This window comes from Anas acuta, chromosome 3 (genome assembly GCF_963932015.1).
Source record: "Anas acuta chromosome 3, bAnaAcu1.1, whole genome shotgun sequence".
Taxonomy (NCBI): Eukaryota; Metazoa; Chordata; class Aves; order Anseriformes; family Anatidae; genus Anas; species Anas acuta.
The window spans coordinates 34,377,982-34,394,609 of record NC_088981.1 but is presented as its reverse complement, the minus strand read 5'-3'; the positions used below and the strand labels follow the sequence as shown (position 1 = coordinate 34,394,609).

Here is a 16,628-nt window from a genome sequence, read left to right as displayed (position 1 = left end):
TCTGCCAGGTTTTTCCTTGATGAGTACGTGTGAGATTTTGGGGAATGTTCTAGGGTAAGTCACAATCTCTTGTGGAATGGGCAGAGGAAATAGCTAGACTGGAAGCTTACGAGTCATTTATGGAGAGAGTTTAAACACGCCTAGCATATATAAGTTTAGTGCCAGAGGACAGAGATGGGAGTAGCTGTCAGAAGTAAAGACAGTGCAAAGAATATTGGACCCTAGAAAGTGTATCAGTAGGTATATTGGCATCCTAAATATTTTCATTGTCTTTATATTCCTTTATACAAACTCAATAGTTTCTTCTTCTTGCCCCATTTTCTTCTAGTTGCTTCAGAATTTTGTCTTCTTTAGTTTTCACCCAATCCATGCCCATCTGTCCATGTGTGTACTTCAACAGGAAACCTTTCCCAGCAGGCTAACTCTTCTTAACACCTCCCGTCTCAGACAGCAGCACAGAGAAAAGCTCCTTAAGCACAACGCTTTCATTGAAAATGTTTTCTAAAGTCTTTGGTGGTAACGGTGAATCACAGCATGCCAAGCTACACACACAGTAAAATTATTTTTAAATTCAAGTGTCGGTAACAGAGAAATACTGCAAAGGATTTTTGTCTCAGATGGGCTACTTAGCAAGGGATGGGATCTGAGGGCTTTGCCATGGGACCAAAGGCTTTGCCATGAGCCTCTCGCTGTTGTACATAATTTTTTCCTTTTTGCACAGAACATGAATACACAAAGGGACCTGCAATAAAAGACTGTAAGGAGCTTTTCCCTCTCAAGTTTTCTTTTTACCTGGTAAAGCTATACCATCTCAAGTGGCACATGGTTTATCGAGTCTCCTTCACAGCTAACACATAGGAGGGAAGTTTGCTAGCTGAAAGGCACATGTATTCAGTAGATACAATTAAAGGAACTGTAGAGACATCTGAGTTATTTTAAATTCATGCCTTGAACATATAAGCCTCAAATCTTGGCAGAGTCTAAGAAGCCTTTCAGGTGGCTTTTCTTGTTGTTGCTTTTTTAAACTATTTTTCATTTTATTTTTTATATTTATTTTTGATGGACTCATAAAATAAGAAAATCAGAGGAGTCAAAGAGAAAAACATGAATAGAGAGTACAAAAATCACTTCATCTGTTTATGAGTGAGCTTTTTTAATGTTTACTGATAAATTCAAGGAAAAACATGGTGCATTTCTCTAGAGATGATGAAAATACCTAACATTATCAGATATTTCCTGTAGTTAGGGTAAAAGAAAGTCATGTACCACTTTGCTTTCTGATCAAAAAGGATAATATTGGTGAGGTTTTCCTTCACCTGAAGATTTACTTTACTGATGATATCATGCACTGGCACTATGTGTAAGGCTGTCAAGTTTGAGAAGACAAGGAGGTTTGAAAGAAAAGTATGCAAATATGATGGAGGGAACAAATGATAAAAACGAACTCAGAGATATTGCTGGCAATAGTTTAGTAAGATGATACGAACATATGACAGACCTCAGCCCCTAGGAGCAGACAGTTCATGAGTGAAATATTTGAACAGAGTTTCTCAGATAAGATGTGCATTAGCTCACATGCACCCTGCGAGTTTGCTGGACTTAGAACAGGATAAGCCATGCATCTGTCCAGGTAAGATAGGCTGGAAGTAGAGAGAGCATCTTTTGGGACGCATAAAACTGTAGAGTGGCTATATTTTAGTTCATCAAAATCTGACTTTGGAAGGAAATGGACAACTAGGTTTATGAATATATGAGAATGAAAACTGGTCAATGGGAAGGAAAACTTGCAGACTAAATTTGTTTTGTGGTGTTGGGACATTCACAACAAGATTGCCTGGATGCATTGCAAAATCAGACCTTCCCATTCTTTTAGGGCGACCCAGATCAAACATGGAAGATAAAGTATTTTCCCAGCCCTAGAGCAGCTCCGGCTTCAGCTGGTTAAAATGCTTCATCCCAACTTCAGGCTGTCTATAAAATTTTGTAGTTTAAATAAACAAGTTCTTCCTTGTCTGCCTCTCATACGGGAGATAAAGACCATTTGGCTGCTTGTTTAAAATGTAAGTAGAGTTGTGTTTCCCCTGGTACAGTCAGAAGCACTTTCTATATTCTTTAGTCCATGGCAAAACTCATTCACTTGTACTTTCTCAGCAATATTCACCCCAGGATGGGCACAGAGGTTCACCTCACTGCACAGTGGTCCAGAGGAGGTCAAATTCATCTTTGCTGAGAGTTACACAATGTCTGTGCCCACACAAATAGCCTGACTGGGTACAGATACAATTGCTGCTATTCTTCTCTAGTGAGCAATGCTAACCTCTCCTGGCCTGCCCCTTGTAGCTGTGCTGTCGTTGCTAGTTTGGTCATTCCCAGGAGGGATTGAACAAGGGATGCCGGGCTTGCAGGGACTTTTACTGCCTGGCTTAAGGCCAGGTATCAGGCTGGCCACGCTTAACTGTGCTGTGTGCTTTGATTCCTGCTAATTGGGCTTCTACTTACCTACTCTTGCTTACAGCCAGGTTTCAAACTGGCATTTTGCCAATGGACCACATAAATAACCCATTTCTTCTACAGGTTGTCATACTTTCTACTCAATGGTGAGAAACCTGTTTCTTCCTCAGTCCAACCAAATTCTTATTTCTGGATGCACAGAGGTAGGTCTGTTTTGTTTGTTTGTTTGTTTGTTTTTCAATACTTAATTTTGTTGATGGTGAGCTGTAGGAGCTGCAATGGTTTGTCAGAGAGACCAAGAGAGAGCAGGCAAGTTTCAGCTCCATCGCATTGTATTGCACTGACTTGGAAGACTCCTGAGACCAACAAAGCTGTGTTGTAAGTGGTTATTTGCTCTTGCCTTTTGCCCCAGATGTTCTAGAGTGCAGGAAAAAGCTGGTGCTCTCCTTACAGAAATGTGAGATGTGGGAGTGCCTACAAACATGGCAGGAAATATTTCCTTGAACGTATTGGTCATCTCTGTAATCCACACTTTTCTACAGGTGCTATGCAGGCAGGGTTTAATCCTTTCTGGTCAAGTCTGTTTTCCAAAACTAGCTCTCCTCTCATATGAAAATGGAGCAGAGGAACAAGCTCTTCAGGACCTGTTTTTCTGGGCAGGTTGGGACAGGAAGGGTTACACAAAGGCAGCTTCAGCCCAGCCTGATCTCAGCCTGGAGCCCTTCTGCTACCAGGGGTGCTCCACGGGCACGGCAGTGCTGGTGCCCCCACTGCTCCAGTGATGAGAGGGGAGCAATAGGCTCACTTCTTTTGAGGACTGTGGAAAAAACAGGCCTTGCCATGACTTTAGGAGTGTCTGGTGAAAATGCACTGGGGCTGACAGTGAAGCACCTACTGAGGGGCTTCTTACTTTTTCATTATTATTTTTTTTTTAATTTATGTTTCTGGTTTGTTTAATTTCAGATTGTTGAACTGGTCACTGGGTTATGAGGTTCATCTGCTCCTGTTCTTAAACCCAGGCTTGTGTAACCAAAAAGTATGTGGGAGTCTGTATGGGAAGAAACCATGCTGCAGCAGTTTGAGGTGTGGGAGACTTAAGAGAGAAAAGCAGCTTGGGGCCAGGATTGTGCCTTATATGGATCCTCAGTTTCTGTAGTGCGTCTCTTGGCATACGGCTTATGGTAAAAACCTTCAGGTGCCGTGTTCTTGCATGGCTGTATATCAAGTGCTGTTTGCTGAGGCTGCACTGAACTGTGCTGAGCCTGGGCCAAAAGGAGGTAGGTAGCTGGGAGTCACAGCTGTTAAACAGCCAGCCCTCAGATGTGCAAAAGTGCTGCCAAAATCCCTCCTGCATCAGCAAGTGTCTGAGGTGGCCAGTATTGGCCAAGCAAGCATCCTCCTTTGGCCAGCTGTAGGTCCTGTGCAGGTGGCCAGTCTCTGCTCTTCCCCTGCTGCTCGTGGGAGCAAACAGAACAAGGCACTCGCAGGATGTGGTCCCTAAAAGAGATTACACATTGCCAAGGCCATACCACACTTTATATCAAGCCCCGATTTGTTTTTGTTGCTTTGGCTGAGAACATCTAACGGGAGCACTCCTGTTTGCTGGGAGGAAACTTATCTGTATCTGGACGACGGTGTAACACTGAGTGCCAGTCTTTCATGTTGCTGTTGCTGGTGCACAACTTGTTTTGAACAGCACCTATTTTTGTTTTCAGGGCTTGTTTTTAACCTTTCCAGAATATGCTGCTGCTGGCAGCCATCCACCAGCTCTGCTTCTTTGGGGGCTCAGCTAAAGTGAATCACGCTCAGAGAATGGCCGTGTGCTTAGCTGCTGAAACATTGCTTTTTTGCAATATGGGATTTTTGAAATGCAAATATTTGCAGCTCCTCCAAAACCACAAAAATAATGTTTGTCAGTGCTCTAGAGATCAATGCTTAAACCAAACAATTTAGTGCAATCAGGAGGATGTTTTGACTTAACAGTAATATATTTTAAAAGAAAAAAAAGTGCTTTATAAATACATATACATGTGCATACACATTTATAGATATACATACATATGGGAGACAGTTAGAGATGTAGATATGTTAGGCAACTCTGATATGCCAAAGTATTGTCTTAAAATATACATTTACAACTGTGATAGTATGAGGTTTTCATGGAAGATTACTATAAACTGACTTTTTTATAAATAATGTTTGAGGCCTCAAATAAAACTTATTTGTTTCCTGTCTCAAGCATCTGCCAAAATACTTCTGATTCTTGGGAGACTGAAAAAGTGGAAGACTTCCTCTTGCCCTTCAGTTACTCTGCTACCAGCTTGTGCAGTTGGATTTGTTGCTTTATGTTTCTCACTCTTATCTGAAATGCAAGCTTCTCTTTCCCATTTGTTCTTGAGCTTTGCCAGTGCTATGAATACTGGGCAATCGTACAGCCTTGTCACCACAGTAAGTTTTACAGCTTAAGCCAACCCTTGAAAGTATTAAAGCTGTCTCACCATCGGTTTTGAAACAATTAATTTTTATTGTATGGTAGAGTCTGAATTGCTTTTATTTTATTTGGAGTCCCCAGGATCTTATGATGCAAATAGAGAAATTTCTAGTCTTTCAATGCTTGTTAAAATTTAAGGATCTGTGTGTTACAGGAGCATCTTAAGGAAGAAAAAGAGGTCGTTGCATGATACATCCAGAAATGAATCCATCTAGGGATATGTAATGAGCATCCAGACTTATGTAGCTATGACCGGCTACTTGGACTTTGAACTTGTGGTAACAAAGCAATGAAAACATGTTCAATTTAGTTGTTAAATTGTTAAGCTAAAATGAGAATAATTAAAACATAATAAAACACAGTTCTTGAAAATGAAATGGAGAAGGCACAGTCTTCTTGTTTTTACAGCAAATGTACTATTGTGAGTTTGTGATGAAGAGTTCAGACCACAGCAAATTCCCAGAGGGAAGAATCTTTAAACATAACAACAAGAAGAAGGGATTTTCTAGTCTGCTTTTTAAAGTAGCCTCCAGAAGTTAATGGTCACATTTAAATCAGATGTTAGTGAAAACATCTAAATTTATTTATATGCATGAGTTTGGATGAATATATAGGCTTGTCTGGAAAATGTTCAAGTAAAACAGGTGCTCTGTGGTTAGATTAATGCAAGAGAAATACTTCATTGTATCTACTCTTTTTTTCATTTTTATTTTATTTTTTACTTTTACTGGAATATAATGATGAGGTACATGTGCTCTTCTAAAACAACTTGGTGATGTTCGCTAGCTGTAGGTGGGCTGGGCTGCCATGACAAGTAGGCAGCATCTACAATTAAGTTGTGATCTAAGATCTTTCTCCTGTATTAGTCTTGTTGCTATCTCCTGTTCTGCAGAATGAAAGCAATTTTATGTAATTTCTCAGTTTTGAAGTTGTTCTGGAGGAGGCTCAGACTCAGGTAAATCACAGTGTAGGACTTGCACTTTGTTAACAGCAATTTTAAAAGTACTTTGCCCGCTCTGAAAAATGATGCATCTCTGCGGAGACAGAGTAGAAACAGTTGTATAAAGCCATCCCAACAATCCTGACTTTCTTTTCTGTGTAATAACACTTGTGATGTTTGTGATAATGAAATGTAGGTTGTGTATAAATTCATGTATAAAAGGATAAGTGAAATTTCCATCTACCACAAAACTAAGCATAGTTTAACCTGTAGCTGTAGTTGCACTGCAGGTGCAACTTACTAGGCTCTGTGCAGAACTTTTTTTTTTCTTTGTCATGTGTGTTTTTTTCTTCTGGGAGAGAGGTTTCAGGGGTAGGGGCAGGGGGTGGAGGGTTCCCCTTCCATAACAGATCTATCCCTTTAGTAAAATCACACTGTTATTCAATTACACAAGACCTGCATTTACTGAATGCACTGTGTTCTTGTCCATGACAGCTCTTGTTATTGTTTTAAATGACTTGGCACAACCCCAAACTGCATCAGACAAAATATAAATAAATGTAGGATACGTAGCAGTCTTGCAATTTTCCCAGTGAGAAGAACTAGATAGAATTGAGGTATTTTGTGATGCCGGATAAAGAAGGTGTGTGTATATGTCTACTGCATCCCATAAGGGGTACAAAGAAATAGAAAAGAGGGTGAAGGCGGCTGCTTCAGAAGGAGGCTGTACATACATTTTTGAAAAGAAATAATTTGGACTTCATTCTGCCAGAAAAATCTGTTGCTGGAATTATTTTAGTCTCTTGCACTGAACATTTTATCTGTATTTTGAATCTCACCACTGTTGCCTTGAACGTGGCATATATTTCATGTTTCTTGTCCCTGTTTGCTCTTTATGCAGGTCCAACCAGCCTATACCTCAGGCTACGTCTCTAACAGCAGCTTTCGAAAGGGATGATGAGAAACAACCTGATGCAGGCTGGAGGTAGTAAAAACTATTTAATGCACTGATAATTATAGAGTGTTCTGGGAGCTCTGGCTAATGGATGATATGGAAACACCTAGGATTTACAGACTAATATTCTTAGCAGATTTTTGGAATATGAATATTCTTTTTAAAATAAACTTTCAGCTAAGCACATGCACCTATTATAACAAAACAGAGCAAGATAACCTTACACTGAGTCTCCATGTCACCCTGCTCTTATGCTGTAAATTCTTTTGTTATGATCAGTTACTTCTTGCAATCATCATGAGGATTGATTTGTTAATGACAGTCACTAATAAGTATTATTTATGCTTGATTCCCTCAGAATAAGTAATCTCAACCTTTCTGAATCTCTCCACTTGCTTCTCATGTGAGATGAACAATTACAAATGACATTCAAAGTTTACAGAACAGTTCTTGGCTTTACAGGAACAAAATGTCATGGAAACCCCACCTCTCAGCTCCCTCACCAGTAGCAATAGTAAATATTTGATCAGTGTGTACTTTCCATTCAGCTCAGCATCCTCGGGCTGGTTTGGCACATCTGTTTTTTTTGGAGAAGTCTTACATCTGTGATAACATGGTCACAAAATGGTAAAGTGGAGCTTCCCAAAGTACTTTAGTAAGCTGTCATAGGAAGTCAAACGGGAAAGAAATTGAATGACTTTAATGAGATGTATGAAAACCTGAGGCCATTGATCCTCTTGATTCCATAGATCTTTAACGTGGATAAGGAATTGGGACAAGTCATCCCTGCTTTCTGCAATTTTTCCTCTGGATTTGTACTGGACTTAATTAAAATTAGATAAATCCCATGTCCTGATTCTTACTGTTTTTTTATGCTTCAAAATCATTATGTCCTGGGAACAGTCAAACCCATAGCTCTTAGGCAATGTTGTTCCCACACTGGCATCTGACTAGCAAAGGTACACCAGCGGGCAATTGTGAGTTTTGCAGGTTCTCAGCTGTAAGATATGGCACAGCAGGACCCACTGAGCTTGACAATGCTTATTTGCTGTTTAACACAGCTGCCTGTTGATCCCATTGAGAAATGTCTCTGAACCACAAGAAGCCCCATCACAGTCTGCCTGCGATCTACTCTGAGATCCCCTCTGCCAGCTACTGGAGATACAGGGCATGGGGTATAGAGGCTCTCCACCAAAATCTGTTTGGCCTGTAACTTCTCACCATTGCAGCACCTCAAGGGACTGCAATATTGCACGCTTGTGCCCTAGGGCAGGGTGCACAGGAGAAGAGGAAAGGAACATAACACTGAAGCACCACAGTGGCAATTCAGTGCTGCTGACACAGGCTTTCTGTGGGTGTTCTGCAGGGTCTTCTTGCCAGAGAGCTGAAGGAAACCATAGCATAGCTGAGAATCAAGCCAGTTGCCTTTCACCCCAAATATGGGAAAAAAACATCCAGGAGCAGCTACATAATGTGCTATTGCCTCGAAGGAATAGAAAAAGACTTGTTCTTTTTAAATCTGTGCAGAGAAACTAAATTCCAGGGAAAAAGCACTGATAACAATTTGCTATAAAACCAGGATTAGAGTCCAGACAAAGTAGATTTGTTCTTGTTCTCTAAGCAAATTTATTAGTCCATACAAGCCATTCAAAAGAGCCTCTGAACAGGTAATTAGAGTCCAAAATTCGGCTCTCAAGGTTTTGTCATATATTTCTCCCTGTTTGTTTTTTATTGCGCAAGCTCAGGCACTCCAGTGATAAACTGTTTGCTCTGTGGCCTTGCTGTGGTACATGGAAAACTTTCCATGACTGTATTGCTGAAGAACAGAAATAGCTAGGCATGTCCCAAGCAGCTTTTGAAACCCAGTTTGGATCCTGATGAAAAGAGAGATTGTTTGGGGGCTCATCGATATCCCATACAACTTGTTTGTTTCTCCTTAAATGTCTTATACAAAACAGCGTGAATTGATGGGAGGAGATTTTATTTCATATCCTCTTGATAGCTTTTAGAGAGGTAAATGTCATGCAGTTCTTGAAGAAATTTTCTTTCAGAACTATGCAGAGAGAGAGCTTCATATTTTTCTCTTTTTTATTCTATTATTGTTATTATTAATTCAGGGTTGTACTGTATTGAAGGATAAAGTCATCTTCCTCATTTTTCAAGAAGTAAAATTATCTTTTGATATTAATTTTACCCTAACGTATTGGGAAATGGAGTGTTTAACTATTTTTCCCTCTGGAGTTTTCTATAGGCAGAATTCTCTGCCAGTACATAGTGGTGGGTCCTGGTGCCAGGATTTCAGATACAGAATGCCAAGAGGAAAGAGATCACTGTTTTCTGTCTCAGTCTGTCTGTTGAGATCAGAACTGACTTCATTCCTTCTTTCTGCCCAAAAGGTGATTCCTAGTGACTCACCTGACTGCTTCATGTTCCTTTTCCTTCTTTGCAGGACACTTTCAATTCTCACTATCTCCCGCTTCTTTTTGTTTCCCTGGGACATAGCCTGTAGGTCTGAAAAATAACAAGTGGCCACAGTATATGGATATCTGACTGTATCAGATTTACTTGAGATTGTATCAAGTTACTCCTTGTTCTCCTTGCAGCAACAGCTGGCACTAAAATAATTCTTGTGGCTTTTAAGAAATAATTATTTTTATCTTATATGCAAGGGCAAGAATACTCATTGCTTAACATTTCTTCCTCCAGATCACACTGAAATTTCACAGGTAGTTTTTGTGTTTGAACAGTGTTTAACAATCTTTCTGGTTAGTCAGATTAATCCTAGCTGTCCCATTAATCCATGTAAGAAATACTCTGCTGTGCATCTCTGTCATCTTTCCATAACTTCTTTTGTGTGAAACCCATGTTTACTTTTTATCCCCTCAATAGATGCATGTGTAGAGTTTCAAGATAATGTTAATCTCAGAAGTGAACTGTAGTTATCTGAAGGGATTGAGGGAAACCTGACCATTCTGTGATTGGCAAGAGACACAGGATTTTGTACCTTTGAGGTGTGGGATTAAAACTGCTGCTGGATTTGGGCTTCCACATCAGCTAGATCATAGTTCTATTAACAGAAGCATTGTCCCCATTAGCAGTCTCAGTACAGAAGAGAATATTTAGACAACTCATGCTAGACAGACTAAACTTCCTTCCCTGCAGATGACCTCATCCAGAAGCACTCACAGGAAATGGTATTTCTGAAGTGCATGCACCATTGTTTGAGTTTACCTATTTTCTGGAAAACCTGAAGGCTTGAATCCCTAGGTCTATCCAAATTACTTCAGCATAATTCTTCTACCACCCTCCTTGTTTGTAACCTCATAAACATGCAAGATGTTGAAATCCATTGGTAAAACAGGAGAAAGCTGAATGTAAGATGTTTCTGTATAAGAACATAACGTATATGTTTATGTATGTTTCTATATTCTTCCAAGCACTTGTCTGCATGGCCTCATTCTCTGCCTCAATGAACATCAAATCCTATTCACAATGAACCAGGGAAAGCAGAACCCTAAGTTAAATACCCTTAGGAGGAAAAATACTTTAGCACTCCAGAGCTTTTGAATTGGAAACTTGGAGATCTTGTTATGATGGATTCAAGGTTTCCAGCTGTGACACTGTGACCCACTGTTTCATTTCAGTGATGTCACTTCATAGGATATAAGCAACTTTAAAAGTTTCCCAGGACATCATAATGCTGTTTAATAAACAAATAAACTATGCCTTAAGATTGTGACTCTGAACTCAGAACAGTTAAATGTTTCTGAATGCGTACATCTCCAGATAAGTTTAGGTCCTGTGAGCCCCTCAGTCAAATATGGCAAAACGGGATGCAGGTCAAGTACCTTCCTCCTAATCCATACTAGGGGACTAGTATGAGTCAGAGGATACAAGACCTTTGCAAGGATCAGGGAAAACTTCACTGAACCATCTCCAACAGGTCTTTCTGCCTCCCTTGTGAGTTTCTGGAGGTGCTTTGCAGGCACTGGGAACAGCACAGGTAAAAGACAATGACAACCAAGGTCATTTATGTACCTTATACCGTTAGGACAGTATTCAGGCTGGGGATGTGACATTGTTTTTGAGCTAATCTCTTCTATCTTCACGTGCAATCAGGAAGATTGAGGCTGCTTGTAACGTTTCATGGTCAAGCAGAGGAGCTGTGCTGGATGAGAGAGAGAAACAGGGCTGGAAAAATAGTGGTGTCAGGATGCGACAGAAAAGGAAAGGACAAGCTGAAATGACACTTTTTTGGTTTACTTTCTTAAGGGTAGGTTGCACTTCTGGAGTTGCTGAAGGCTGTTTGGGGGAGAGAAGGGCAAGCATGGGGAGAAGGGGGCTATTAGGTGAGGGCCTCTATTTAATGGCATTTCCCCTCTCCCTTCCCCCAAGAAAACAGTCTCAAATTTCTCATGTCTTTCTCTTGCCTTTCTTACCACACTGCAAAACTGAGCCACCTCTATAGCCCTCACTTGTTTAAATATGCCCTACAAAATATTTTCCTTTTGCCCCCGACATGTAACTAGAAGCAAAAAGCAGAGATTTTAAGAAGAATTCAGATGAACATGGAAGATTATCAACAAAAAAGCAATACTAGTGAGGAGGAGGGGTAGGGGGAGGTGGGGCTATTTTAATAACTTTGTAACTTTTTTTATTGGGAAAAAAAATGAACAAATAAGTAGGACAAATTCAGAAGTGAGGACCTGCAACTTTCTCTGTAGATGCCAGAGTTTTAAGCATGGTGCTTTATGAAGAAGTATGTTTGTGCTGTTAGAAAATCCCGAGCCATGTATCTAAGACACCTGAGAAACATCAGAGAGTATGTGTATTGCATAGCAAGTGGAAAATCACCGGCATGTTCCAGAGCAACACTGCACCTCCAGAGCAAGTCCAGGGTTTGGGGCGGGGGGGTTAGGGGCTGCAAGTTAACCTTGGCTGAAATTATAACTGGATGTTCTGGAGACTCTCTGCAACAGCAGCTGATTGTATCTTGTGCATAGATAAAAGTGGATGGACAGAAACATTTCTCTTCTGGTGAAGTTTTGCCTGGAGCTGTAATTTACTGCAAATCAGGGGAGTAACTTTTTTCCTCCAAAGATTAGACCGTTACAAGAAATATAGAGAGGCTTTTATAGCAGGATGACTTTTCAGGGCTGTAACCATGGAGTCGCACACTCCTATGCCATTATGATTAACCTCTTCAGTGCTGTTATAAAGCACGTGCACTCTGACAACAAATTTCTCATGACAATATTCCCCCTTTTAGACATTACCACTTTGGTCCTCTATCTCATTCATAGGCTGAAAAACAGCTGGCGCATCCTACAACAAAATGCTCTGTACAAGGTGCTTTTTAAAGTCTGCTGTGGCCACTGGAATGTTTGCATACTTTACTTCTTTACAGCCCACAATGGAAAGGAAAAAAGGTACCAGAGGAGGCATAAGAAATAATACAAACAGCAGTTGGGGGAGGGTAGTAGACATTATACTCAGGATTTACCACAATTGCTGGCAGCTAGAGATTGGATTAAGACTAAGTGTATGAGACAGCAAAAGTGACATTCTCTCACACTTCCCTACTGACAGTTTCATTAAATTTTTGTTAATTTATTTGTTAATCTATTCAATGAAGTGCTAAAGTAGGAGGATTTTCTTTTCAAACACTTCAAAACACCTTTTCATTCTCTCTACTGGATTCAGACGCCCAGATGATGCTTTAAAGATTAGCTGTGTTTTTAAATTCAGTGAAATTATAAACATGACCTGGATATGGACCTGTCTAAATGTGAACAAAACCTGTCCCATAAACTGCAATATCTGCTGCACTTGTTTTCAGATGCCTGTTCGCTGAGGTACTGTGTATGCGTGGTGATAGATCTACCAGCAAGCAAATGTGCCCTTTTCAGGTTGTCTCTCAATGAATGACATTGCATTCTTGCTTACCAAGCTCTCTTGCCAGCATTGCTGTGAAAGGGTCACTGAACTAAAAAAAAAAAAAAAAAAAAAAAAAAAAAGAATTACCCAGACTTTTATTTACTGATTGTCGGCTGATACAATACAGTTCATTCAATCCCAGGCTATTAAAGCCCTGAAGAAACATTGCTATGAACAAGTTCTGACCTAAGTGTTTTCTCATTTTGTTCAAGCTTTTATAAAATCCTGTTCAAAGGACATTCTAATGGAAATAAAGCATTAAGACTTAATCCCTAGTGGAAGTTACCCAAACAAAACATTTAGTAGAAGCAGACATTTCAAACTGCTTTCACTGATGGGCCAAGATCAGAGGAACTCTTCAGGATTTCAGTTTCACTTCACCCTGGGAATGACATTTTCTGCTATTTAAAACAAACTGAACTATAATAAAAATACAAAAACAAGAAATACTCCAAGGAGAGGAAATCCTTTTTCCTCTCTAATACTACTTCTGAGCAGATTCACCTGTTTTCCTTCCTTTCTTTCGTGCAGACTGAGAGGGCTTCTTCCTATCATCGTATTTTGCAGTGCCTAGCTGTGCAGCAATAATTGTTATGCTGGCAGAGGCATATGAAGTGGAAGAGAATCCCTTTCAACACTCCTTGGCCATTTTGTAAAACATGGTTGGTAAATCTGATTAAATATGGCCCTAGAATTGTAGAAGCATCCTGTTATTGCAATGTTCTTAACATCTCCCAATTGGTGATCAAGTTTTCTGCTTATAAGTGCATTTTACCACGGAGATACGTTCAGGCAAACAGCCGGGTTTACATTTCCGTGTAACATTTTTGCATTTTTTGAAGGCTATGGGACTTTTTTCTAGATTTGTGGGCCTAGAAGAGCTTGGCTTCCTCTCCTGGGCTGCCAAGCATTTACTCCATAGCCTCATTCATTGCTTACACCTCAGTTTGGGTGGAGAAGAGTTACATATGAAGTTAACTTGAAAGCTTAGACTTTGCTGACACTGATGTGCTTGTCCCTTCAGGGAAAAAAAAAAAAAAAAGACAGGTCTGACTAGCAAAACCTCAACTTATCTTTAGGTTTGCATTATATTGGAGATTGCTTCTTTGCCATATCTTTCTGATCTAACTGGAGATTGTAGAAAGTTTTGAACTGGAACAACCTCAGCTTAAAGGAGGAAGTCTTGGAAGCCCTCAGTTTGTGTATACAGCTTGATCCACAACAGTCCTGATCTGCTGTCATTCAACTTGTGCTGATAAAGTTTTCTGTCTGATTTTGTTTGTTTGTTTGTGTTTGTGTTTTTGTTTATCCCTCTTCTTTCTATCCTGCCTGGTGTTTAGAGATAACACAGGCAAGAAATAGGAGACTCTGAGATAGCTTAATGTTAATTTAAGGTTTTATCTGTAAATCTTTAGGGTTTCTTGAATTTTTTTTTTTTTTTTTTTTTTTTTACAATACTACTCTAAAAACTGGAATCCACAGAACAGCCTGAAGAGACATTTTTTATTCAAACGTGCACATAAAATTAGTTTATATATAAAAATAAATCTCTTTCTATTGCCAAAGGTTAATCCCAATGCTGTGTGCCCACCAGTCATTCCATTCCAAAAACAAATCGTGCCTTTCCTTTGAACTCAAGTTATGGGTGACTGTTTTTTCCTGGCCCTTGAAGCTGACCTCAGAGCGCTACATGCCATCATCTTGCAATGTATCATGCTGAAGAGAACTTGGGATGGAGTTAAATGTTATGTTGGTCAGTGAATAAACCAAGCTTTTCCCAACAATTATTTTTTTTCCTCTGATAATCACCAGTGACTTTAAAAAAACAATCTGTGTTTGGATTCAAAAGACCAGCTCTCAGAGGACTTAATGTAATGGCCATGCTGCAGACAGCCAAGTGTTCTTTCCTAGTTTAGTCCTTGCTTAACTGCTTTCTTCAAAGCTGAATACGTTTGGATGTATTCTTTGGTATTTGAATGTTAGGAAATGGAAAATTAAAAATAATAATGTAGGAAATTCCCATGTGGTAAATCTGTTGTGTATTCAAAGCACCTTAAGTTGCAACCTTTCACACTGTGGCCTTGAAACATATTGTACCTAAAGATCAAGCCTGGATTTGAGGTTTCCCAAGGTTTTTATTGACGGGGTGGAGGGCCTGGAAGGGGAATTAATTCAGACCTGCCTAACTCCATTGCTCTTAGTAGTTCTGGCATCTGGTCTCCGTGCAGATCATCCTTTTTCAAAGAAAAGGAACACAGAGCTTGCCTTGGCTCTAAATTCAAACCCAAGTTTGGGTTTGTCACTTTTGATTCCTTTGCAGAAAATAATCACAGTAGCAAGCAAAGGTGAAAAACGGGTAGTCCTTCCTAGCCTTGTCTTTTAATTGGCCATCAGAAATGGTCTGTAACTTGGGGAAAGGTATAAATAAAGTCAGTGGAAATATCAGTGGTGAGAGATTTAAATGATGAGCATCACTGTCCAAAGTGTAGGTCTCAGACAGCTCAGTGATGATGTGAGTTGCGTGGACAGCTTATGAGAAGCTGAATAAAACCAAAGCCAATGCTGGCCTTCCTAGAAAAGAAGAGGTCTGGGCGAGCAGCAGCCAAGGCAAGCCTGCAGAAGCATCACACAGACTTATTTGAAGCATGAAGACAGGAGGAGAAAGAGTTCTCAGGATTCAGCTGCAAGCTGGAAGAAAGCTTGTCATTAAGAGCAAAGTGCTTCCTCTAGTGCTCAGTAACGCTCCGCCTAAGTATTCTGTCAATAAATGCAAAGGCAGAAAGATGGGAAGCTAGTAGTAGTATAAGGTCTGCACAAACAAATGGTAAAATAAACCCCTTTTTTCTAGCTAATTGACAGGGAAGTAGTAGGGTGCATTTTTAGTGCATTCCTCCAATGAGCAAGGTGTCCAGGAAGGCATTCTGCTTTCCTAGGCTCCTAGATGCTTAGTGCTACAGCCTGTATTGTGAGCAAACCAATTTCTGGCAAAAGTTACAGCAAATCACTTCTCATAGCCAATTGTCTGCAGGTCATCAAGAGCTAGGTGTCTAAACCCATTTGAAAGCAATGGTTTTATCTATCGTTTTTCCCCTGTGATTCCACACAATCTAGAAGCAGAAAGTATTTCAGATTTAAGAAGAACCTAAAACCTTACCTCTGTCTCTTCTCAACATTTACTTCATTTTCTTTAATAATTTTTTTGGTATGTTCTTGACCTCCCTGAAGGGTAAAAAGTTGTACTTTTCCCTGAGACCATTCTGAGCATGTGAATTGAAAGTAAATGAAACAGTTTTGCAGGAAATGTGTCACTTCAACTTTACATATTTGAATACTTAGCAAATAAAAAAATAAAAAAAAAAAAAAAAAAGAAAGAAATCTAAAAATAAATTGTGCAATTAATCTTGTTCTTACTACTGCACTGTTAGTCATGGCTGAGAGCTTTCTGGTGGCATTCAGCAGCCATGAAATATGTGGGCAGTGCAGCTGGCAGGCCGATTTTCAATACAGTGAGTGTTTTTCTGCCCTTTTTTTTTTTTTTTTAACTTTCACTCATTTTGTATTTGGCAGTTTTAAATGTCTTTTCGAAAGATGTCATTAGACATTGACCTTCACATTCCTGTAGATTACTATGACTTTCAATTTTTCTGCTTCTCCTGCTCTTCGTGTCTTCTCTGTTATCAGGCACTTGTTCCATCTGTTGCTTCACATCCCTGTGGGTCTCATTAAAGATTATAAGATCTCTGGGATCAGACGCTTTGCATTTTACCTCCCTCACCACTGTTGGTAATGGGCTTGAGCTTTCTCCTTGAGCCTTTCAAGCCATGAACCATAATCCTGTATTAGAAGGAACTGAT

General features: G+C 39.8%; 1 long non-coding RNA gene across 1 annotated transcript in view; it reads left to right on the top strand.

The window, feature by feature from the left end:
- Positions 1–6,646: 6,646 nt before the first annotated feature.
- Positions 6,647–16,628, top strand: part of LOC137852987 (uncharacterized) — a 30,807-nt gene continuing 20,825 nt past the window's right edge. The window contains exon 1 of the long non-coding RNA XR_011094131.1: positions 6,647–6,867. This is a non-coding gene — a long non-coding RNA (uncharacterized lncRNA). The remainder of the gene's footprint in view (positions 6,868–16,628) is intronic.